Source organism: Aquarana catesbeiana, linkage group LG07 (genome assembly GCF_042186555.1).
Source record: "Aquarana catesbeiana isolate 2022-GZ linkage group LG07, ASM4218655v1, whole genome shotgun sequence".
Lineage (NCBI taxonomy): Eukaryota > Metazoa > Chordata > Amphibia > Anura > Ranidae > Aquarana > Aquarana catesbeiana.
Genome location: NC_133330.1, coordinates 255,283,723 through 255,310,632, shown reverse-complemented (window position 1 = coordinate 255,310,632; position 26,910 = coordinate 255,283,723).

Genomic DNA, 26,910 nt, shown 5'->3' with positions numbered 1-26,910 from the left:
AAAACAGGGGTTTAGTTTGCACACGTTTGCAAATACATGTGTAAGCTGCAGAGTCACTGCACCCCAGTATTATCTGTAGTCCTAACTCTAAATTTTGAGAGCCTCCACAGTGGGAGCATTATAATGGTTAGGCAGAGGGCAGGTGAGCATGGAGGAAGCCAACCCCTCCTTAACTGCTTCCCGCTCGCCGTCCGTCATATGACGGCCAGGCAGCATGGCTCTCGTTCTGGGAGGGCGTCATATGACGCCCTGCCCTTTAAACCGGGAATACGTGCTATCGTGCGTGCGCATCCCTGTACCCTCGGTGGTGGCGTGTCACGGAGACACCGCTCGCCACCGAGGGGGGTAAACAGCCATTGGGCATGGCTGTTTACCACGTGATCAGCCGTGACATGACAGCTGGTACCGCCCCCATTGTGCACAGCACATGCGCGCTAACGGGAGCACGCCACGCGTGCACGTCGGTGGTGGCGTGTTCCCGGGAACACTGCTCGTCACCGACGATGGTAAACAGCCATTGGCCGGCGGCTGTTTACCACGTGATGGGCTGTGATCCTTTCACAGCCGATCACTAAATGTAAACACAGAGTGGTAACTAGCTGTTACCAGCTCTTCTCTCCTCACACACCGTTTCCAGTGAGAGAAGAGCCAGGAGCAGTGAGTTACCGATCTGTGCCTGTATTGTACTGCAGAAGCACAACACTTGTCCCATCGCCCCCCCATTGTCATCTGTCACCCAACAGTCACCATAGTCACCCCATAAAGTGCACCTGTCACATAAGACAGTGACCGTCAGCGGTGATCCTGTCAGCCATCACCCGTGACCCATCAGTGACCATCAGCCGTCACCTGTCAGCCATCACCTGTCACCCATCAGTGACCGTCATCCGTCACCCGTCAGCCATCACCAGTCACCCATCAGTGACCATCAGCCATCACCCGTCACCCATCAGTGACGTCAGCCATCACCCGTCACCCATCAGTGACCATCACCCTTCACACATCAGTGACATCAGCAATTACCCGTCACCCATCAGTGACGTCAGCCATTACCTGTCACCCATCAGTGATGTCAGCCATTACCCGACACCCATCAGTGACCGTCAATGGTGCACCCATCACCCATCAGTGACCGTGGCCTGTCACTCGTCTGTGACCATCACCCGTCAGTGAGCATCACCCATCACCGTCCGTGGCCTGTCACCCATCAGTGACCATCGCCTGTCACACCGTCATCACCTATCAGTGAACGTCACCTGCCACCCATCTCACAGCCCATCAGTGACCGTCACCTGCAACCTGTCACACAGCCATCAGAGTCATGTCCAAAAGATTATACACCAGTGAGGAGGCATTCCCAGATCCTCTCCATGACTGATGAGAGTAACGGGGAGTTCTCATCAGATTCCAATTCTGATTCCGAATCAAATTCGGCATTTGAACCCAATAGTGAATCGGCAAATGATTCGGTGGAAGAATGGGTCCCTCCTAAAAGGGCACGGCACTCTGGAAACCAGGATTATATTCCAAGGCCCAGTACCAGTGCTGCCACCAGCAATAGGCCCCAAGAACAAATTCCTAGGCCCAGTACCAGCGCTGCCGCCAGTGATAGGCCCCAAGAACAAATGCCCAGACCCAGTACCAGTGCTGCCACATCACGCCTGAATACCAACACAGGAAATTCAATTCCCCCAACTACTGAAGTGTCACGTCCCCCAAGAACCAGGGCCTCTACATATATGCCAGATGGTCTTGCCAACCCAACATGGCTGCCATCCGACTCTGGATCACCAATTATTCCCCCATTCAGAGCATAGCCAGGTGTGCAGGCCAACACCCAAAATTTCACAGCAATTTATTTTTTTAACCGCTTGCCGACCGCCTCACGCAGATATACTGTGGCGGAAGGGCTCGTACAGGCAAAACCATGTACCTGTACGTTGTCCTTTAAGAGGAGCCCAGCGGGCGTGCGCGGCAAGCTCCGTGAGTCGGGTCGCGGGTCCCGCGGACTCAATCACCGCAGGGAAACCTGCGATCGCCTCACGAGGAGGAAGAACGGGGAGATGCTGATGTAAACAGCATCTCCCCGTTCTGCCTAGTGACAGTGTCATTAGATCTCTGCTCCCTGTCATCGGAGTAGAGATCAGTGACGTGTAACATGTAGCCACTCCCCCACCAGTTAGAAACACACCCCTAGGACACACTTAACCCCTACACTGCCACCTAGTGGTTAACCACTTCACTGCCATTGTCATTTACACAGGAATCGGTGCATTTTTATAGCACTGATTGCTGTATAAATGACAATGGTCCCAAAAATGTGTCAAAAATGTCCGATGTGTCCACCATAATGTCGCAGTCACAATAAAAATCGCTGATCACTGCCATTTAAAAAAAAAAAAATTATTAATAAAAATGCCATAAAACTATCCCCTATTTTGTAAACGCTATAACTTTTGCACAAACAGATCAATAATCGCTTATTGCGATTTTTTTAACCAAAAATATGTGGAATACGTATCGGCCTAAACTGAGGAAAAAAATTGTTTTTTAATATATTTTTGGGGGATATTTATTATAGCAAAAAGTAAAAAATAATGCGTTTTTTTCAAAATTGTCGCTCTATTTTTGTTTATAGCACAAAAAATAAAAACTGCAGAGGCAATAAAATACCACCAAAAGAAAGCTCTATTGGTGGGAAGAAAAGGACATCAATTTTGTTTGGGAGCCACGTCGCACAATCGCGCAATTGTCAGTTAAAGTGATGCAGTGCCGAATCGCAAAAAGTGCTCTGGTCAGGAAGGGGGTAAATTCTTCCGGGGCTGAAGTGGTTAATCTGTTTTTGCCTGACACTTTACTGCAATTCATTGTGGACCAGACAAATTTATATGCCCATCAGTATATTGCCAACAACCCCCAATCATCCTATGCCCGTCCGTTTGAGTGGAGAGATCTGAATTTGGAGGAGTTCAAATTGTTTATGGGCCTCACCCTAAACATGGGGCTTACAAAAAAAAAAAAAATGAAGGACATGCCTATTGGTCCACCAACCCCATCCACAACATGCCCATTTATTCTGCCGTAATGGCCAGGTTCCGATCCGAAATGATAATGCGCTTTCTTCATTTTAGCGACAACACCCAGTGCCCTCCCCGCAATCATCCAAATTATATAAACTTCGCCCACTGATAAATTTCTTTTCCGAACAATTTGCAGAACTCTATGTCCCCGATCAGAATATATGTGTCGATGAGTCCCTGGTACTCTTTTCAGGCCGGCTAGGAATAAAGCAATATATTCATAGCAAAAGGGCCAGATACGGAGTATAATTATACAAGCTCTGTGAGAGAGCCACAGAATATTTGTATGCGTTCCGCATATATGAAGGAAAAGATTCCCAGCTCCAGCCCCCTGAGTGCCCGGCCTACATGGGCACAACTGGAAAGATTGTATGGTACTTGGCATACCCACTTCTGAACAAAGGATATCACATATACCTTGACAATTTCTATGCTGGCCTGCCCCTTTTCAAACACCTATACATTGCAAAAACCCTGGCCTGCAGAACCTCCAGAAAAAATAGGAAGGGCTTCCCACAATCTCTAGCAAACAAAAAGCTGTGAAGGGGGAAAGAGCAGCATTGAGATGCAACGAAGTGCTGGCCTTGAGGTGGAAGGATAAAAGGGACGTGCACATGATGTCCACCATCCATGACGACACTACAATTGAGGTTCAAGGAAGAAGAGGTCCCATTGAAAAGCCAGTATGTGTCCAAGATTATAATCTCTACATGGGGGGGATGGATTTCAATGATCAAATGATTCAGCCCTATTTGTCGATAAGGAGGTCCCGATTCTGGTACAAGAAGGTAGCAATTTATCTCATCCATTTGGCCGTTTATAATTCCTATGTAGTCTACACCAAATCCACAGAAAGCCCCGCCCCCTTCCTACAATTCATAGAAGAAGTTGTTACGTCCCTCATCTATCACCAAAGACCCCCCCCAGAAGACCTTCGCTCTGAGGCTGTTTGCCGACTTCATGAACGCCACTTCCCCTTCAACATTCCACCATCTGAAGCAGGCCGAAGACGGCAAAAAAAAATGTTGCGTGTGCACCAAAAGAGGATTTCGAAAAGATACCAGCTACCATTGTCCCCAGTGTCCCTCCCAACCTGGCCTTTGTATTGGTGAATGCTTCCAACTTTATCATACATCCCTAAAATATTAGCCCATATTTTTAACCATTTCCCCACTTTCATCCTCTATGCTGACCATTTTCCATGCTTCCCTAAATAACCATGCCACTGACTTCCACGTTAACTGACCCTGGCCTATTTTTTGACTATGTCTCTGCCTACCGTTTGGACTGCTTCCATGTGAACTGACCCTGGCCTGGTTTTTGTCTATGCCTCTGCCCACCGTCTGGACTGCTTACACGTGAACTGACCCTTGCCTGTTTTGTGACTATGCCTCTGCCTACCATTTGGACTGCCTCCACGTGAACTGACCCTGGCCTGTTTTATCAACTATGCTACTGCCTACCGCTTGGACTGCTTGCACGTGAACTGACCCTGGCCTGTTTTATGGACTGTGCTTTTGCCTACCGCTTGGACTGATCTGTTGCCCTGCTACTGTAGTACACAGGGGTCTCACATATGTGAGGAGCTCCAGAATTGTTTTTCCGGATGGAGAAAACTATTTTTTTTTTTGTTTTCTCCGGGTTTCGTAATTTCCGGATTAGGGTCTGGAGTCTGGAGGCTTCATAGAGATTTGGGTGGGTCGAAGCCTCTACCCCTCTGCCCCTGTGCACAGGTCTTACCTGATTGCGGCCCTCAGCCTGCTACTGACTTACTGCCATCATGCCTCTGCCTGCCGCATGAACGGACCACACCGCTACTTGGACTATGCAAATAATTAGCTGTAGCAAGAGGCAGTATGTTTAAGAAGGGCTGGAGAGCGGTACAATGAGTGTCTGCAGGTAACAGTGTACCAGGACCAATATTATGGCTGTGCTGGCTGTCCCTGCCTGAACAATTTCTATGGACTGTACTGTGCTGACAATATCCTTGTGCTGACTATAGACACTATTCCTGCCTGCTGCCTGGATAATTACTATTGCTGTCGCTAAGCACATCCCTGCCTGCTGCCTGGACCAGTGCTTTCCTCTGTGGATACTACTAAAAGCACAGGTAATGCTTTTTTTTTTTTTTTTACCCTTTCCGCAATAGAATTTATTTTGGATTATAATTCTTGGTATGTACATGCTATGTGTTAGAAATATGAAGGGCCTTCAAAAATGATAAGTTGCCAGGAAATTATATATGCCATTTATGCTCCTAGAATGCCTAATGGGGCTACTTGGATGTTGGGCCTCTGTATGTGGCCAGGCTGTGTAAAAGGCTCACACATGTGGTATCGCCATACTCAGGAGGAGTAGCAGAATGTATGTTGGGGTGTCATCTTTGCTATGTACATGCTATGTGTTGGAAATATCTGATAAATGGTCAACTTTGTGTAAAAAAAAAGCGTTTTCATTTTTTTCCCACATTTTCCAAAAACTTCTGGAAAAAATGAACCGTTCAAAAGACTCACTATGCCTCATAGATTATACGTTGGGGTGTTTGCTTTCCAAAATGGGGTCATTTTGGGGGCAATTCCATTGTCCTGGTGCTCCAGGGCCTTCAAAGGTGTAATAGGTGGTTGAGAAATGAGATGTGTCATTTATGCTTGTAGAACGCCTGAAGATGCTACTTCAATGTGGGGCCTTTGTATGTGGCCAGGCTGTGTAAAAGTCTCACACATGTGGTATCGCCATACTCAGGAAGAGCAGCAGAATGTATATTGGGGTGTAATTTGTTGTATGCATATGCTCTGTGAGAGAAATAACCTGTTAATATGACAATTTTGTAAAAAAAAAAAAAAAATCTTAATTTTGCAAAGAATTGTGGGAAAAAATTACAACTTAAAAAACTCACCATGCTACTTACTTAATACCTTGGAATGTCTACTTTCTAAAAAGGGGTCATTTGGGGGGTATTTGTACTTTCCTGACTTTTTAGTATCTCAAAAAATGAGATAGGCCTTCAGTACATCAGGTGTGATCAGATGTGATCAATTTTCAGTGATTGGCACCATAGTTTGTAGACTCTATAACTTTCACAAAGACCAAATAATTTAAACTTATTTGGGTTATTTTTACCGAAGATATGTAGCAGTATAAATTTTGGCCAAAATTTATGAAGAAAAATGACTAATTTGCAAAATGTTATGACAGAAACAAAGAAAAAGGCATTTTTTTCACAAAATTTACTGACTTTTTATATATAGCACAAAAAATAAAAAAAAAACACTAGTGATTAAATACCACCAAAAGAAAGCTCTATTTGTGTGGAAAAAAAGGATGAAAATTTAATATGGGTACAGTGTTGCATGACTGAGTAATTGTCATTCAAAGTGTGAGAGCGCTGAAAGCTGAAAATTGGTCTGGGCAGGAAGGGGGTGTAAGTGCACTGTATTGAGGTGGTTAAAGGCACAGGGGCACACTGGACACCCATCATATAGCACAATGGCAGCAAAGGTGTCCAGTGCGTCCCCTCACCAGTTTTCCAACAATACAAACAAATGGCCAGCAAGGAGCAGATGGAAGGGTGACGCACGTCAAACAAAACCATAGAAATATTCCAGCTTAATTTACCAACCAGCCTGCAACCAATCATATTATCCTGTCTAACAATGGCACCTGTGCTGCCATTGTGCTATATGCTGGGTGTCCAATGTACCCCTGTGCCTTTAGGGAGTGGTGGGCTCCCTCCAGGCTCACCTGCCCTCTGCCTATCTATTATAATGCATGTGGTTCTACTACCTTCTCCCCCTCCTGTCCTCCTGCTCTAATTTTTACTTTTGAGATGATAGAGGTAATAGTAAGTACAGTAGAATCCAGCCGTGCTGCAGGTGGGCAACTTCCCCAAGAATGGCTAGAGCTTCTAGGCAAACAGTAGTGCAAAATACTAAACAATACACACAGGGCAATGAGTTACAATGCCATAATACATCATAGGTTGTATCTAGAGTACTAAACAATAAAAGTGAGGATCCCTGTGAACTCATATTTATATATTTTAGTCATAATTGGGCTTTAGGTACTAAAGAAGAAGGTGGAAACAGAAGTGAAAGGTAAAAAAGTGAAGTTAGGCGACTGGAACACTACTGTTATCTGACAGCCATAAGGCCCATTGGTCCTGACATTTTGAAGTTGTGAGATGGGCTTTAGCATAAGAGATTTCCAGCAGGAGATGTGTTGTCTTGTAAGCAGTGTAAACGTTAATAAAAACTCTTACTGTCAAAAATGTAGCAAAACTAATATATTCGTTCAAACCTGGTGATTTCAAAGCCTTTAAATTAAATCATACAGTATATTGATTTTGTTTCTCCTTGCAGGACACTCCTATCGAAATGGGGGGGGGGGGGGGGGGATTCTGGCTAAGGCTTCAAATCTCAATGAGTCTGTTTTGTAATCCTAACATTTCGCAAACTGTCTGGCTACTGAATACTTCAACAATCCATTTCTTATATCTGAAACATGATTCTCCAGAAGAGGGGGTATTGTATTTTCAAAACAGACTTTCTGCCTCTGCTCTGTGATTTATTTATATGGGATATACACAGCTACCTTCGGGTGCGCTCTTTTTGATACTCCTGTACTTTTCTTTTTAAACCTTTTAAACATTTTTTTTTTCTGAGCTTCTATCAAGATCTGACTGATTATTGCTCTGGGCTTTCTAGCAGTTTCCAGATAGGGTACTCTTGGTCTGTACCTTGGGGACCATAACCGAACCCCACTGTGTGGGACCAGTCCTGTAATGTTTGCTTTGGGCACTGGATCCTGCATTAGGTGCCCACCTTGGAATGAAGTGCAACATGTGCAGCTAGCCACAGGGTGCTGTACAGGTCCAAGACTGCTGTTCTTTTCTATCATTTACAGACCCTAAAGACCCATTTGGAGGTATGCCCATTGTAACAGGCAAAGTCTGTACCTCTACTAGGCCCAGCATCGTGTATAAGGTAAGACAAGGATTCCCGGTATGATAGACTGAATTCCTGGCATTTAATACAGTTTTACAGAGGATTTTGGTCCTGGAATGATTTTCAATTATGACACTGCTCCCCTAATTTGACTTTAGCCACCTCTGAGACATGCACTATGTGGTCTGCCAGACAAAAGCACATTTCTATGCCAGTTTGTCTAAATTCTTTGGATAACATTAAGGACCTTTGTTTTCCAGAGGCCAGAAACATTACACGTCCATCTATTCCCCTTCACCCTATCAGAAATCAGTGGCAGAACCTCCATGTATTCAGGATATTATTGTAGCATAAACTTAAAAGGCTTTTCCTTCCCCTGCATTTTATGAAGTACAAGTCATGGCTTCATGCTAAACGCTCTTCACTGTGGACACATTGACACGGTGCACATTAGTCTTTGTTCAATGACACCTGACTCATAACAGCCAAAACAAGAAGAAATTTAGTATTTTGGTAGTGTATTATTATGCCATTTTATCTTTAAATAAATATCTTATAGTTCATATTAAGGATGTTCCCTGCTCTCCTAGAACAATTGCAGCTGATGTCCTCAACCTTATTGTTTTGATGCTCAAGAAAATTTAATTTTCCAAGTAATAATTTCCTTTACCTGTGCATGACCTTGTGGCTAAAAGCTTGGTCTGCTGAACACACTTGTAAAAAGTGTCTTGTACATATGCCTTTTGATGGCAGACGGCTATTTAGGGAATCACCTAATAAATTCATCAAGAAAGTGATGTGGGGAAAAAGATACTCCTACCCCACAAAAAATCCTAAGTCTCCCACTCCTATGAGTACTTCTCTACTAGGGTTGCTCAACGAAAGTGCTCTCTTTAATCTCCCCATGCATTGACTTCAAAACCACGGATTAACACTTCCTTTTGTCGCAAGCCCTAGACTCATAACTCCACCAAGCCTGCCCAGAAGCCCTACTCACAGTAAAGGGACTTCCCCATTCACTAGAGTGGGGGGATGTCTTTTGGCATATGCGCCAGTCTGGATCTGAGAAACATAGATGTCTGGGTCCATTCTCTCATTTCAAAAAAGTACAAAATAGAGTTTCTATCTCTACCCCCTCCTTGCTTTTTGCCTTCCACACTGCCAGATTTAAAGCAAGAGAAGGCAGATTTAATGACCACCAACCACCAACTCCAGGCACAAGGGGTGGGTGTAGCTGTTCCTTTGGAAGAGTGATTTCAAGGTTTCTATTCTATCCTATTCACAAAGTCAAATGGGGCCTCTGCTCAATACTGAACTTAAAATCTCTAAACAGATTTCAGTTAGAATCAACAAGATCTATCATTGCTTCTCTCGGACAAGAGGAATTTCTGGAATCAGTAGACATACAAGATGTCTATCTATACACCTCTATCTTCTCTCACATCAGTGCTTTCTGCATTTTGCTGTGGAACACTTGAGGCCTGAATGCTATTCAGGCCCCAGGTGTTCATGAAATTTCTCATCCTGAGTCTGGCCCTTCTGAGAACCCAGGACATAAATTTTACAGGTTGCCTGCGACTGCATACAGAAATCTACCTAGAGGAGGCATCTTGCCTGCTGGCGTGCTCTTCCTGACAGCAGTAGATGCTACAGGGGGTCCCCGGGTTACAAACAAGTTAGGGACTGTAGGTTTGTTCTTAAATTGAATCTGTTTGTAAGTCGGAACAGGTACATTTTTTAAGTGTAGCTCCAGCCAAAAAAACTATTTTTAAGCTTTTTGGATAGCATAGGGAAGGGTTAATACTCCTGTAACATTTGTTTTGCTGTCTGTGCCCCGATCAGAAGATTTCACCTCACTTTCTGTCCTAATGACAATTGGATTTTGAACATTTTGGGTTGTTGTGAAAACAAGCCTTGGTGATAAAGCATCAGTGGAGGTACCTTTCCCCCATAATAACTCTTACATGAGTGAATTTCCCTTCCTAGGGGTAGATTTCCTCTCACTTCCTGTTGTCTCCCTCCGTTTGTAAGTAGGAGTCGTTTGTAAGTCAGATGTTTGTAACTAGGGGACCCCCTGTATTGTGATTCCTTAGACTCAATTCATATTGGTTTATGGCTCCCCTCAGATGAAGTTCCCACCTCAACAACTGCACAAAAAGGGGTGGAAAGGCTTGTGGTGATTCTTATCATAAATTGGCCAGAAGGAATGTGGTATACAGATATACTCAGACTTCTGGATGACTTCCTCGACCTCTTCTAAACAGACCAGACTTACTGGCACCCTGTTCCATCCTGCTTCTCAGTTTCTGAGAAACCCAAGTCCTAAAGGATAGGGGTATTCCAAACTATTCCCACCTTACTCACAGCGAGAAAATCTAACTCCTGCAAGATTTACACACAGGGAAAGCTTGCATTGCCTGGTACAAAGGCAGACAGTTATTCTATCACATTTTGGCTTTTCTTCATTTGGGTATTGACTGGCATCTGGCCCTGAGTACCCTCAGAGCCGGTTCACACAGGGGCAGCACGACTTGCAGCGCGACTCACAGAGGCGACCTGCACACGACTTCACCGGCGACTTGCAAAATTACTTCTGTATAGAAGTCAATGCAAGTCGCCTAAAGTCACCCCAAAAGTAGTACAGGAACCTTTTTCTAAGTCGGAGCGACTTAAGTCGCTCCTATCAGAACGGTTCCATTGTACAGAAAGGAACGTGACTTGTCAGGCAGCTAAGTCGCCTGACAAGTCGCCCCTGTGTGAACCGGGTCTTAGGGGACAGGTTTCTGCTTTATCCATTCTCTTCCATTAACATCTTGCCTCACGATCCCTAATCAGAACTTTTCTTCAGGCAGTTGCTTAAATAAATCCTCCATATCAACCTCTTCTGTCACCTTGGGATTTCAACTGTTGTTCCCTGTGCTTTAAAGACCCCCTTTTAAACAAATTAGAGATATTCCCTTTGAAGACCTCACATGTAAAGTTGTCTTCTTGGTCACTATTATTATAATGTGTGTGTGACACTGGCGCAAACCTATATAAAACCAACTTGAATTTATATAAAATTAAAAAAAACGGTTGCTGCAGCCAAAAAGCGTGTTTCTCCAACAAGTGGAAAAAATGTGTAAATATGTATCAAGTGCTACTGCGCTACCTTTAGCGATTTTAATCTACACCAATCAAATAAGTAAATTAATTAACATAAGATTAAAGGATATTTTGTGAAAACACTTATGTATCTACCACTAAATTAAACACCTTAATACATAAAATAAATTATAATCCAATTATAAACATAAATAAATGCATCAATTTATATCCAATAGTGCTCGTGCCTATTGAGTGGACCATCCACTATATTTGTGCTATTTCTGTGCTCTTGATTTCTCATGCGTGTTTCATGTGACTGAAATCCAGTGACAACACCACCACTGCATAAGTCGGCCACTCACCAGATATTAGTATATGAAAGCCTTTGGTTCATTTATGGGATAACCATTCCACTTGTTGAGGATTTTAAGCTGACCCCAATGCAATAAAGCCAATAGGTCAGTTTTCATGGAAAAAACAATCAGAACCCATCATAGCGCAATATGCTTGTTGCTGTTTATTAAGCCATATAAAACACTAAATACTAAAAACTCACATGGGTTTGGTGTCCGTGTGCCGACACCAAGCTTTTCCAGCAGTTAGAAATAGATAAGGGATGATGCCGCCGTCTAGTTTCTCCGCCGGTGTGCGGTGCAAGCCTCGTTTCCGTATGGCTAGCGGCTTGCGAGTCAAGCCTCGCTATCATCCGACGGGAAGTGACGTAGTGGCATTGCGTACATTTTCCCAGCAGCCTCTACACGTTTCGCAATCAAAATTGAGTTATCAGGAAGCTGCTTGGTGATTGGATATCGCTGTATTTATACCCTAGATTCAGTTTATGCGGGCCAATGGAATGTTTTCCTAAACCGGAAATTCATCGCCGCCATTTTAACTATTGCAGCATGCCCACACCCGGATCAGTTCCAATTTATATATTTTTAACTATTTACTAACACCCAATTTTAGCCATAGATGGATTTTGTCTTTATTTCTTACTACATATATCCATATAAAACGGCTGGAAAAGCTTTTACAATATTTAAAAGTCTACATATAAAATACAATTTTATACAAAAATTTATATTGCCTAAAAAATGTGTATGTGTATGCCCAAACATACACATACAAAGGGGAAAGTATCGCACAGTAAAATTACCTATTTCACTTTATTCAGACTTTAATAAAATATAAAAAATTAATAAAATATAGAAAATGAACTTAAAATATATAATATATAATCCTAAAAAAATCCATATATAATCCAAAAAATGTTCCTAAAAAAAAAAAAAAATATATATATATATATATATATATATATATATATATATATATATATATATATAATTCTTAAAAAAAAAAATTAATAATCCTCTATAAAACAATTGACATCCAGTTCCACGTTCAACCCCAACGGATTCATAGTATTTAATTTAAATATCCGGTATGTTTCATTTTTGGATACTTCCCTACGCATATTTGAATTTCTCCAGTTAAGTTCTATTTTATCTATCGCATAAAATTTCAAGAATCTCGGATCTCTTCTATGCTTGTCCCTAAAGTGTTTCGACACACTATGGTGTTTATACCCTTTCTTGATGTTCCTAATGTGCTCACCTATTCCTACCGAAAGTGCCCTTGTGGTTCTACCCACGTACTACAGCCCGCAACTACTTTCCAACACATAAGTCACGTGTGTGCTGCAGCACGTGATTAACTTATTGATCTTATATTCTTGCTTAGTAGAATTGGATTGGAACCCTGTTAGTTTTCTTTTTCTTTCTTCCCTATTGGTAAGTTTACAGGGTTTGCACTTGCCACATCTAAAAAAACCTTTTTGATCAAAAAAAGTAGACATTTTCTTAGGGGGGGTCAGGTACATTCTTCCCTGATTTGGTCCCTGATTCTTTTTGCTCTTCTATAGGCAAATGTTGGTTTTGATGGTAAGATTTTGCTTAACTGCGGGTTACTTATACTTATTATGGGCCAATTTTTCTTAATAATCCCCTCCAACACCTTATATTGTTTATTAAATCCTGTTATAAACAGTATTTTGTCTTTATGATTACATTCCCTATTTTTATTTTGCAATATAATTTCCCTGTGCATATTGGCAATAGTTTCATGAGCAATTAATAATTCCTGTCTATTGTAGCCCTTATCTACGAATATTTCTATCAAGATATTAGTTTGTATAAAAAAAAAAATCTTCTAATAGGTCGCAATTGCGCCTAATCCTGATGAATTGGCCTTTTGGTATGGCTCTCTTCCAATGTGGGTGGTGGCAACTCCTCATTGGTATATAACCATTTCGGTCGGTGTCTTTAAAATGCGTCCTTGTACTTAGCTTATTTCCATTTTTGAAGATTTCCAAATTCAAAAAGTTTATGGTATTACGGTCAACATTTGCTGTAAATTTTATTCCATATTGGTTTGCACCTATACGGTTAATGAAATTTTCCAATTCCTTCTGGCTACCTTTCCAGATGATCAAAATATCATCTATGAATCTTTTATATAACACCAAGTGTGGCCAGCATCCCCCAAAAATCTCCTCCTCCTCCCATTTATTAAGGAAGATGTTGGCCACACTTGGTGCATACCTATTACCAATTCCCACCCCCTTAATCTGTCTATAATAACTATGATTGTGTCAAAAAAAGTTATTATTCATAGCCATTCTAAGTCCTTCCAATATGAACCTCCTTTGTTTTAGTTTAAGTTCAGATAGATTTTTCATTGCCCATGCCACTGCTACCAGGGCATCTGTCTGTTTAACCACTTAAGGACCGCCTCACGCCGATGTACGTCGGCAAGGCGGCACGGGCAGGCAAAATCACGTACATGTACGTGATTTGCCTCCCGAGGGTGGGGGGTCCGATCGGACCCCCCCCGGTGCCCGAGGCGGTCCTGTTTTGTCCCCCGGCGATCGGAGGTGAGGGGGAGGCCATCCGTTCGTGGCCCCCCCCTCGCGATCGTCGCCGGCCAATCAGATCACTTCCTTTGCTGCTGTATGCTAAACAGCAGCAAAGGAAATGATGTCATCTCTCCTCGGCTCGGTATTTTCCATTGCAGCGCCGAGGAGAGAAGACTTCACTGTGAGTGCACAACACTACACACACAGTAGAACATGCCATCGCCCCCCCGATCCCCCCCCAATCAACCCCCCTCCCTGTTACAAACTGACACCAGCAGTTTTTTTTTTTCTGATTACTGCATTGGTGTCAGTTTGTGACAGTTACAGTGTTAGGTCAGTGAGTATTAGCCCCCTTTAGGTCTAGGATACCCCCCTAACCCCCCCTAATAAAGTTTTAACCCCTTGATCACCCCCTGTCACCAGTGTCACTAAGTGATCATTTTTCTGATCGCTGTATTAGTGTCGCTGGTGACGCTAGTTAGTGAGGTAAATATTTAGGTTCGCCGTCAGCGTTTTATAGCGACAGGGACCCCCATATACTACCTAATAAATGTTTTAACCCCTTGATTGCCCCCTAGTTAACCCTTTCACCACTGATCACCATATAACCGTTACGGGTGACGCTGGTTAGTTCGTTTATTTTGTATAGTGTCAGGGCACCCGCCGTTTATTACCGAATAAAGGTTTAGCCTCCCGATCGCCCGGCGGTGATATGCGTCGCCCCAGGCACCGTCAGATTAGCGCCAGTACCGCTAACACCCACGCACGCAGCATACGCCTTAGTGGTATAGTATCTGAACGGATCAATATCTGATCCGATCAGATCTATACTAGCGTCCCCAGCAGTTTAGGGTTCCCAAAAACGCAGTGTTAGCGGGATCAGCCCAGATACCTGCTAGCACCTGCATTTTGTCCCTCCGCCCGGCCCAGCCCAAGTGCAGTATCGATCGATCACTGTCACTTTCAAGGCACTAAACGCATAACTGCAGCGTTCGCAGAGTCAGGCCTGATCCCTGCGATCGCTAACAGTTTTTTTGCTAGCATTTTGGTGAACTAGCAAGCACCAGCCCCAGGCAGCGTCAGGTTAGCGCCAGTACCGCTAACACCCACGCACGTACCGTACACCTCCCTTAGTGGTATAGTATCTGAACGGATCAATATCTGGTCCGATCAGATCTATACTAGCGTCCCCAGCAGTTTAGGGTTCCCAAAAATGCAGTGTTAGAGGGATCAGCCCAGATACCTGCTAGCACCTGCGTTTTGCCCCTCCGCCCGGCCCAGCCCAGCCCACCCAAGTGCAGTATCGATCGATCACTGACACTTACAAATCACTAAACGCATAACTGCAGCGTTCGCAGAGTCAGACCTGATCCCTGCGATCGCTAACAGTTTTTTTGGTAGCATTTTGGTGAACTGGCAAGCACCAGCCCCAGGCAGTGTCAGGTTAGCGCCAGTACCGCTAACACCCACGCACGCGCCGTACACCTCCCTTAGTGGTATAGTATCTGAACGGATCAATATCTGGTCCGATCAGATCTATACTAGCATCCCCAGCAGTTTAGGGTTCCCAAAAACGCAGTGTTAGTGGGATCAGCCCAGATACCTGCTAGCACCTGCGTTTTGCCCCTCCGCCCGGCCCAGCCCACCCAAGTGCAGTATCGATCGATCACTGTCACTTACAAAACACTAAACGCATAACTGCAGCGTTCGCAGAGTCAGGCCTGATCCCTGCGATCGCTAATTGTTTTTTTGGAAGCTTGTTATTGAACTGGCAAGCACCAGCGGCCTAGTACACCCCGGTCGTAGTCAAACCAGCACTGCAGTAACACTTGGTGACGTGGCGAGTCCCATAAGTGCAGTTCAAGCTGGTGAGGTGGCAAGCACAAGTAGTGTCCCGCTGCCACCAAGAAGACAAACACAGGCCCGTCGTGCCCATAATGCCCTTCCTGCTGCATTCGCCAATCCTAATTGGGAACCCACCACTTCTGCAGCGCCCGTACTTCCCCCATTCACATCCCCAACCAAATGCAGTCGGCTGCATGAGAGGCATTTTTATGTCCTCCCGAGTACCCCTAACCAACGAACCCCCCCAAAAAAGATGTCATGTCTACAGCAAGCGCGGATATAGGCGTGACACCCGCTATTATTGTCCCTCCTGTCCTGACAATCCTGGTCTTTGCATTGGTGAATGTTTTGAACGCTACCATTCACTAATTGAGTATTAGCGTAGGGTACAGCATTGCACAGACTAGGCACACTTTCACAGGATCTCCCAAGATGCCATCGCATTTTGAGAGACCCGAACCTGGAACCGGTTACAGTTATAAAAGTTAGTTACAAAAAAAGTGTAAAAAAAAAAAAAATATATAAAATAAAAAAAAAATTGTCGTTTTATTGTTCTCTCTCTCTCTCTCTATTCTCTCTCTCTATTGTTCTGCTCTTTTTTACTGTATTCTATTCTGCAATGTTTTATTGTTATTATGTTTTATCATGTTTGTTTTTCAGGTATGCAATTTTTTATACTTTACCGTTTACTGTGCTTTATTGTTAACCATTTTTTTGTCTTCAGGTACGCCATTCACGACTTTGAGTGGTTATACCAGAATGATGCCTGCAGGTTTAGGTATCATCTTGGTATCATTCTTTTCAGCCAGCGGTCGGCTTTCATGTAAAAGCAATCCTAGCGGCTAATTAGCCTCTAGACTGCCTTTACAAGCTGTGGGAGGGAATGCCCCCCCCACCGTCTTCCGTGTTTTTCTCTGGCTCTCCTGTCTCAACAGGGAACCTGAGAATGCAGCCGGTGATTCAGCCAGCTGACCATAGAGCTGATCAGAGACCAGAGTGGCTCCAAACATCTCTATGGCCTAAGAAACCGGAAGCTATGAGCATTTTATGACTTAGATTTCGCCGGATGTAAATAGCGCCATTGGGAAATTGGGGAAGCATTTTATCACACCGATCTTGGTGTGGTCAGATGCTTTGAGGGCAGAGGAGAGATCTAGGGTCTAATAGACCCCAATTTTTTCAAAAAAGAGTACCTGTCACTACCTATTACTATCATAGGGGATATTTACATTCTCCGAGATAACAATAAAAATGATTAAAAAAAAATGAAAGGAACAGTTTAAAAATAAGATAAAAAAGAAAAAAAATAATAAAGAAAAAAAAAAAAAAAAAAAAAAGCACCCCTGTCGCCCCCTGCTCTTGCGCTAAGGCGAACGCAAGCGGCGGTCTGTCGTCAAACGTAAACAGCAATTGCACCATGCATGTGAGGTATCACCGCGAAGGTCAGATCGAGGGCAGTAATTTTAGCAGTAGACCTCCTCTGTAAATCTAAAGTGGTAACCTGTAAAGGCTTTTAAAGGCTTTTAAAAATGTATTTATTTTGTTGCCACTGCACGTTTGTGCGCAATTGTAAAGCATGTCATGTTTGGTATCCATGTACTTGGCCTAAGATCATCTTTTTTATTTCATCAAACATTGGGCAATATAGTGTGTTTTAGTGCATTCAAATTTTAAAAAGTGTGTTTTTTCCCCAAAAAATGCGTTTGAAAAATCGCTGCGCAAATACTGTGTGAAAAAAATAATGAAACACCCACCATTTTAATCTGTAGGGCATTTGCTTTAAAAAATATATAATGTTTGGGGGTTCAAAGTAATTTTCTTGCAAAAAAAAATAACTTTTTCATGTAATCAAAAAGTGTCAGAAAGGGCTTTGTCTTCAAGTGGTTGGAAGAGTTGGTGATGTGTGACATAAGCTTCTAAATGTTGTGCATAAAATGCCAGGACAGTTCAAAACCCCCCCAAATGACCCCATTTTGGAAAGTAGACACCCCAAGCTATTTGCTGAGAGGCATGTCGAGTCCATGGAATATTTTATATTGCGACACAAGTTGTGGGAAAGAGACAAATTTTTTTTTTTTTTTTGCACAAAGTTGTCACTAAATGATATATTGCTCAAACATGCCATGGGAATATGTGAAATTACACCCCAAAATACCTTCTGTTGCTTCTCCTGAGTATTGGGATACCACATGTGTGGGACTTTTTGGGAGCCTAATCGCGTACGGGACCCCGAAAACCAAGCACCGCCTTTAGGCTTTCTAAGGGCGTGAATTTTTGATTTCACTCTTCACTGCCTATCACAGTTTCGGAGGCCATGGAATGCCCAGGTGGCACAAAACCCCCCAAAATTACCCCATTTTGGAAAGTAGACACCCCAAGCTATTTGCTGAGAGGTATAGTGAGTATTTTGCAGACCTCACTTTTTGTCACAAAGTTTTGAAAATTGAAAAAAGAAAAAAATATATATTTTTTCTTGTCTTTCTTCATTTTCAAAAACAAATGAGAGCTGCAAAACATTCACCATGCCTCTCAGCAAATAGCTTGGGGTGTCTACTTTCCAAAATTGGGTCATTTGGGGGGGTTTTGTGCCACCTGGGCATTCCATGGCCTCCGAAACGGTGATAGGCAGTGAAGAGTAAAATCAAAAATTCACGCCCTTAAAAACGCTGAAGGCGGTGATTGGTTTTCGGGGCCCCGTACGCGGCTAGGCTCCCAAAAAGTCCCACACATGTGGTATCCCCATACTCAGGGCTAAATGTATTTTGGGGTGCAATTCCACATATGCCCATGGCCTGTGTGAGCAATATATCATTCAGTGACAACTTTGTGCAAAAAAAAAAAAAAGTGTCACTTTCCCGCAACTTGTGTCAAAATATAAAATATTCCATGGACTCAATATGCCTCTCAGCAAATAGCTTGGGGTGTCTACTTTCCAAAATGGGGTCATTTGGGGGGGTTTTGTGCCACCTGGGCATTCCATGGCCTCCAAAACTGTGATAGGTAGTGAAGAGTGAAATCAAAAATTTACACCCTTAGAAATCCTGAAGGCGGTGATTGGTTTTCGGGGTCCCGTACGCGGCTAGGCTCCCAAAAAGTCCCACACATGTGGTATCCCCGTACTCAGGAGAAGCAGCTGAATGTATTTTGGGGTGCAATTCCACATAGGCCCATGGCCTGTGTGAGCAATATATCATTTAGTGACAACTTTTTGTAAATATTTTTTTTTTTTTTTGTCATTATTCAATCACTTGGGACAAAAAAAATAAATATTCAATGGGTTCAACATGCCTCTCAGCAATTTCCTTGGGGTGTCTACTTTCCAAAATGGGGTCATTTGGGGGGGTTTTGTACTGCCCTGCCATTTTAGCACCTCAAGAAATGACATAGGCAGTCATAAACTAAAAGCTGTGTAAATTCCAGAAAATGTACCCTAGTTTGTAGACGCTATAACTTTTGCGCAAACCAATAAATATACGCTTATTGACATTTTTTTTACCAAAGACATGTGGCCGAATAAATTTTGGCCTAAATGTATGACTAAAATTGAGTTTATTGGATTTTTTTTATAACAAAAAGTAGAAAATATCATTTTTTTTCAAAATTTTCTGTCTTTTTCCATTTATAGCGCAAAAAATAAAAACCGCAGAGGTGATCAAATACCATCAAAAGAAAGTTCTATTTGTGGGATGAAAAGAACGCAAATTTCGTTTGGGTACAGCATTGCATGACCGCGCAATTAGCAGTTAAAGCGACGCAGTGCCAAATTGTAAAAAGACCTCTGGTCCTTAGGCAGCATAATGGTCCGGGGCTCAAGTGGTTAATGCTGATATATAATGACTCCACGTCTAATGTGACTAATAGCGTAGAGTCATCAACATTAATCTGTCTCAATATGTTGATCACATCTTTGCTATCCTTAATAAAGGCCTTCCCCTTTCTCCCCATTGGTTGGAGGAACACATCCAGGTACTCACCTAACCTAGAGTGTACTGATCCAATTCCACTAATTATGGGTCTCCCTGGTGGTTTTGTTTTATTCTTGTGAATTTTGGGTACCTGATATATCACTGGAACTTTTGGTGCTTCAGGTAACAGATATCTCCCCTCTTTTTATTTATTATTTTGTCTGCAATTCCCTTGTTTAAAAATTCTTTTAGTTTAGATTTAAGTTCTCTATTCAGGTTCTTCTTAAGTAGTTGGTAAGTGGTAGTATCTGCAACCAATCTTTCCAGTTCTAGGTTATAATCCTTTTTTGTCAGAACTACCAACCCTCACCCCTTATCAGCAGGTCTTATCACTATATTTTTGCGCTTTTCCAATCTTCTTATACCTTGCCATATTCTATCTTGCTTTGAACCCTCTGGTTTTATATTTTTTATTTCTTTTTCCACCATTCTTTTAAATACATCAATATGTTGATTTGTACTGGACTTGGGGTTAAATGTGGATTTGTTTTTCAATTGGGTATAAACTGTGCTTTTCTGCTCTTCATTGTCCCCCCCCCCACCCCCCCGCCCCCCTCTAAAAAATGTTTTTTTCAGATTAAGCTTTCTAACGAATCTTTGTAAGTCAATAAACGCTTCAAACTGATTAAACTACTTATTGGGTGCATACTTGATTCCTTTATCTAGTACTAAAAGTTCTTCCTGCGTAAACACTATATCCATTAACTTGAACACCCCCTCTCCTAATTTTCTCTTTTTCTTTTTAACTCCCCCCCTACAGCCTCCCCTGCTGGTTTGAAATACTGGCATAGGGGATTTGTAGGGTTCCCTCCAATCCTGCCATTCCCCTTTCCACTGAGGGAGGCCATAGTATGGATTATAATTGTAATATCCCCTACCTCTACCTCTAAAACCTCCCCTCCAAAGTCTAGAGTATTGTCCCACTGGTGGTTGGAGGGTAGGTGTGTTGTTTGTATTTCCTTCTTGTGTTGGTCTCTTTAGATCTATTTTCTGTTGAGTACTGGTGCCCGGGGTGGGGTCTGGCATATTCTTAGTTATATTGGTTGTAGTCATAGTAGGGGTGTTGACAAGAGCACAGAAATAGCACAAATATAGTGGATGGTCCACTCAAGGACATAGGCACGAGCACTATTGGATATAAATTGATGCATTTATTTATGTTTATAATTGGATTATAATTTATTTTATGTATTAAGGTGTTTAATTTAGTGGTAGATACATAAGTGTTGTCACAAAATATTCTTTAATCCTATGTTAATTAATTTACTTATTTGATTGGTGTAGATTAAAATCACTAAAGGTAGCGCAGTCAGCACTTGATACATATTGGTCACTATTATGTCTGTTAAGTGTGTTTCTGAATTGACAGTTCTTTCTTGCAAAGAGCCTTCTCTGATTTTTCACAGAGACAGAGTATTTTTTTCTCTAGTAAGTGTCATTATGTGGATGAAATACTTTTTTTAAACATAGCCAGCTGTGCATGAAGAATTACTGTATGCGTGACAGTCACTTTTTCTCCACTAGATGTCAGGTTAGCAGAAGTCTATAGTGGATTTTTAGTCTAGAAATATCAAGCTGTGGATTGAAGAATCAGAAATACAAATATAATGCACTTAGGAAGTGAATCAATCAACTGTAAGGACAGATTCACACTGTTGTGAAGCAATACTGCAAGCACATTCATGTAGTTTGTATATTGCGTTAAGATAGTTTGGTAATTTTGAATGTGCTGCTAATACACTGAAATGGGGATTTTAACTCACATACTTTTTTATTTAATAGTGCCCTTAACACAAAGTTCACATCTGCTTGGTATGCTGAAAAACATATATACTGTGGTGTGCTAGCAAGATGAGGTGGGGTGCCATTCAAAGACATATTGCAGTCAGCTTCAGGCAATAGAGTGATTTGCATGCATGCATGCCAAGCAGGGATGAAGGTCGGACACAAGCTTGGCCCGAACTTTAGCTGTTTGGGCATGTTCAACGAGAGCCCAACATTATGTATAATAGTGGTATTACTATCGCTGTTGTACATGACAGCTTCCCTCTGTTAATGGCTGTGAATTAACAATCTGCCCCTGGCCCCAGCCATGTAAATAAAGCAGTGGGATCCCATTGATGTCATTGAACATATTGTATATGGTCATGTTCATACATGGTCAATGATGTCGTTGAAGGACACCACCTCCTTGTATATAACAGCTGTTAATGACTGGACTTTCCATTCGATGGATGACAAGCGAATGAGCGGAAGATTTGTTTATTTTTATTTTTTTAATTGTTCTGAAACCTAAAATTTTTTACCTTTAATGCATTCCTTGCATTAGGGTAAAAAATGTTTAAGCATTCCATTGCACAGAGCAGGTAAGTATAGAGATGTTTGTTTGTTTTTTTCTTAAATTTTACCTTTACTCTTTAAGAATTTTGGGACTTTAAATGAGGCAGGAACCAAAGGCGTAACTGCCTCCATCCCTATCATTGATTAAAATTGAGAGCGAATGGTGGGACTTTATATGAAGCACACAGCAGCACAAAAGGAAGTCAAGTGACTGGGAAACACTGTTTATTCATGTTGTATAATATAACATACAACTTAATGGGTATATAACCTCCAAAAGCATTTGATCATTTACCACATAAGTTACATAGTAGTCCGCAATCATTGAAACAGTTGTAGAACAGGCAATGGATATGTATTATAAGCATAGGCAAGTTAAAGACAATACTAAATATAGAAAAATTAAGAGAAGAGGGAAAAAAATAAAAAAACATAATTCATATACTGAATGATTATAAACATGAATAAAATCGTAGAGAATATTGGTCCATGGTAGAATGGTACTAAAGTGTAAGGCTTGACGCGTTTCGCGGCCTTATAGCCGCTCATCAGAAGTATAAACCATGGAAAATATCTAAAAACAAAAAATATTAGTTCTAAATGGTCAAAAAGGATAATTGATTTTAGTTGAGGTAGGGGTAGGAAAACATAAAAAACAAGGGGAAATTATATATGAAGGTTTGTTACCAGGTTGCATATTAAACTTACATCTGCATCTGCACAGCGGCAGTGTGGCATCAAAAGTCCCCAAAAAATCGCAGGGTCTCATCTCCGGGCAATTGCAGTCGCCAAGGGGGGATAACAACCAGCACAGACAAATCGTAGGCCATGTGTGTGAGTGAGCAACCCTTGTGAAGGGTAATAGCAGTGAACCTGATGGGAAACCTAAGATGCAAAATGAATGCATGAGAAAGAAAAGTGACTAATGTTGAATGTAAATAGGTTGTAAAGGTGAAAATAATGAGTGAGGTGAATGGTGAGTGGTGAGGGGTGTAAAGGAAGAAAAAAAAATGAAATTAGAGCAGAAACACAGGGGGTGATAGTGAATAATTACCTATCTTTAATAAAGGGCTTGTCAAATGTTTGGGTTTTTCATTTCCAGTTAACAACTTTCTTTTGTGAATGAGTAATGGTACCAGCAAAGACTCTCTTCAGATGTAGGAAGCACTGCAATACATAATGAATACAGATCCTATGGCATTCCTATAGTTCGTTGAACACCACACTGTGCCTCAGCCAGAGTCTGCAGAGAGGGCAGTTGACCATTGACACAAACCGGAAATGGCCAGGCTTCATCAGCAGTGAATCAGAAAATCAGTTTCCTAGGGCACAGGGAAACATCACTGCTTGTGTGCCTAGCAGCCACATGACAAATTTCCAGTAATGGAATAAGACAGTGACATTGATATTTACTTGCTGTCCTTTGAAAAAACATACCATCAATATCATCTGCCACAAGCACAGTGGGCCCAGTGTCTGGTTGCCAATCGAGCAGGATGATGACTATGAGACCATAGAGGAAGTGATAATTTGAAAATATCATTTAATACTGGAAGAGATTCAGATCAATGCAGAAAGGACATAGGGACTCTTACACAGATGTAATAGGTTGTCTACACATCACATTCCAGCAGTGGACCAGAGGCTTGAAAGCAGGTTTATTTGAGTCCCTGAAGGATCTCATTGTCCAGGATCAGCTTCTACACATCTGTTTTTCAGACATCAGACAGTTGGTCAGACGGTGTTAGAGTTTAAGCTAGCACCTGCCAAAGTAGCAGTGGAACTAGCAGATACCTATATCAACACTCTGGTATCTGACCACTGCAGGGCTTCCCCTAGTGGCTGGAAAGGAGGGAAATCATTCATGGCAACACCTGCTACACCTGTAAGCCAAGTCTTCCAGCAACCAGTACCTGCCATTCCTGTTGTCAAGCCAATCTCAGCTGATAGCAATAATCAGTGTGTTCTCCTGGCAGGGACAGCTCCTTGCGCCCCCCTGCTGGGAGAACACAATAGCTCTAGGGGAGGGATTCTGACTGACTGTGTTGACTGTGTTGATGATGAAATCAAATGATTTTCTTTCCTGCAACTCGTGTAGCAGGAAAGAAAATTGTATCCTCTATAGCCTGCCTTAAACAGCCACTCAGTGTGGCCAGCCAACCTAGTGGACATGTATTGTAGGTGTCACCTGATATTGTCCATGTAGGTCAATTGAGAATTACTAAGGCCAGAGCTGAAGTGACACAGAATGGTTTCTGGCCTAACTTGATTCACATACACCATCCCAGCACAGCACATGTCATGGCAGTTTGCGCTACACCTAAATTGGAAGAGTTAGATTCCATTCTAGAGCGGTTAGCTGACACTCAGGGAGTAGGTTTAAACCTTCAGCTCATATCACACTTCTTTTTCATCCAGGTAATTAAGCTGCTGGTAGTGTTTGTGGTAAACTGTGTCTGGTTCTGGAAAAACCCTGGGCGGGCACCCTTTGCAGTCCATGAAGTGGGCAGCAGGGTGCATCCCCTCTCAAACAGTCAGCCCCCTCACCTCACTGGATGTGTAGATAGATATGGCAAAAGAGAGAGGGAATGCTGCAATTAGAAGTCATTCAGGAGTCCTGGATGTCCCCAGTAATCCTGATACCCAAAATGGATCAGATGACTGGGTTCTGTGTGAACTATGAAAAACTGAATGCCAACTCTACTGCTGGTGCCTACCTCATGCCCAGGAATAGTGAGTTGTCAAATAAGTTAGCAGCGGCCTGTTATCTGACAATAATGGACTTGAGCAGGAGTATGGGCTAACCCATCTAACACTGGAGGCTCAGGCCAAATCAGTCATCACACCCCATTTGGATTGCCTGAATTTGCAGTAATGATATTTTGGGTCAAGGAAGACACCTCGCAGGGGGTCATGAATGACCTACTGGGAGAGGTTGTAATATTTGCAGTTGCCTAATTAAAGGGTCTTAAATTGTTTGGTCCTACTTGGAAAGAACATATTGTGCTCCTGTCATCAGTCCTGAACAAACTGCCAGTGCCCTGTTTGACAGTCAAATGCAGTAAATATCAGATGGGCATGGCAGAAGTTCAGTGCCTGGGACAACAGGTGGGAGGAGGCACCTGGAAATCTGAGAAAAGAAAGGGAAGGTTGAGGTCATCCTGGTCTGGTCTACCACTCAAGCCAAAATACAGGTTACATCATTCTTGGGTACAATTGGGCTAAAGTAGGGAACCTGTGTGTAACTATAGTGGCTCAGCTGAACCTTTGCCTGACCTAACAAATGAGAAACAGAGTAAAATGGTGTCCTTGATACCGGAGTGTAAAAAAGACTGTTCAAACTTGATGGAGGTACTGACCAATGCACCTGTAAAACAGGCTTCAGATTTCACATGTCATGTTCTGGTGCAAACCATCGCCACCAACTGTGGCTCAGCTGCAGTCATGGGCCAGAACGATGAGTCAGGAGAGGAACATCCCTCCTTCTACCTACACAGGAAGTTACCTTCTAGCAGAGGTGTAACTAGAACCTTCAGGGCCCCTGTGCAAGAAACCATAAAGGGCCCACTGAACCCCCCTTCCCTCTACGAGTCCAAAGCCCTTTACTCCCAACATGGGGACCTTTATTATGGTCCCGCAGGGGAACCCTTTAATGTTTTCTGCAGTGGGCCCCCTTCCTGCTGTCTTGGATAGGGTTCCCACCTTTTCTTCAATCAAAACCCGAACATTTTAGTGGTGCATGGCAATTGTCTTTTGTAGTATACACTATACATGTATTTTGTGATTAAATAACATTTCTAATCATGTGGATTTAATCACACAAGCGTCTACACTTACATCAGAGTCCACAGAGTTCCCCTTTTACATATGAATCCACAGAGTTCCCCTTTACATCTGGAGTGCACCTCCTGCACACTCTGTGGTCGCTGTGTCCTTAAGACACAGCTGATACCAGATCACGGTAAAGGGCCAATCACAGTGGCCCTTTACCATGTGATCAGCTGTGTCCAATCTCAGCTGATCACATGTAAACAGGCTTGCTGCTTATTGGCAGGCCCTTTTCTCCCACAATGTGTCTGTGTTAGAAAGACTGTCAGGATATTGTCTACACTGGTAATCAGGGCACTGATTTTCAGTGAAGTCCCATCAGTGTCAATTAATACCCATCAGTGCTACTCATCAGTACTGATTAATGCCACCCATCAGTGCCACCTATCAGTGCCCATGAATTGGCCTGGGTAAGAAGGTGGTACAAGTGCCCAGTATTTAAGTGGTTAAGGGGGAGCACTGATGAAGGGGGGATGCTGTGGACTCTGGTGTAAAGGGGAACTGTGATATAAGGGCGTCTCTGTTCACCAAAGCCCCCCTTAAATCAGAGACCACAGAGCACCTCTTACATCTGAATTCCCCTTACCTTAGTTTACTCAGAGGCAGGAGAAAGAACGGAGGGAGAGGGGATACTTCACTTACAGAGAGCAGATAGAGGATGAGCTCACTCACCCACTATGGAGGATCAGCCATCGGCTGTCTGAACTTTTAATCATTCAGCTGCTGGCTGCTGGGCTTCCAGAGGTACATACACACACAGGAGAAGAGGGCAGAAGAAGGCGAAGTAGATTATCTCTCTCTCTCCCATCTATGCGAGGGAGCAGGGAGGGGGAAACAGTCAGTGCAGGCTCTGGGCTGTAGGAGAGAGATGCTCTCAGCTCAGAGGCCTGCAGCCAGCAACCCCATTG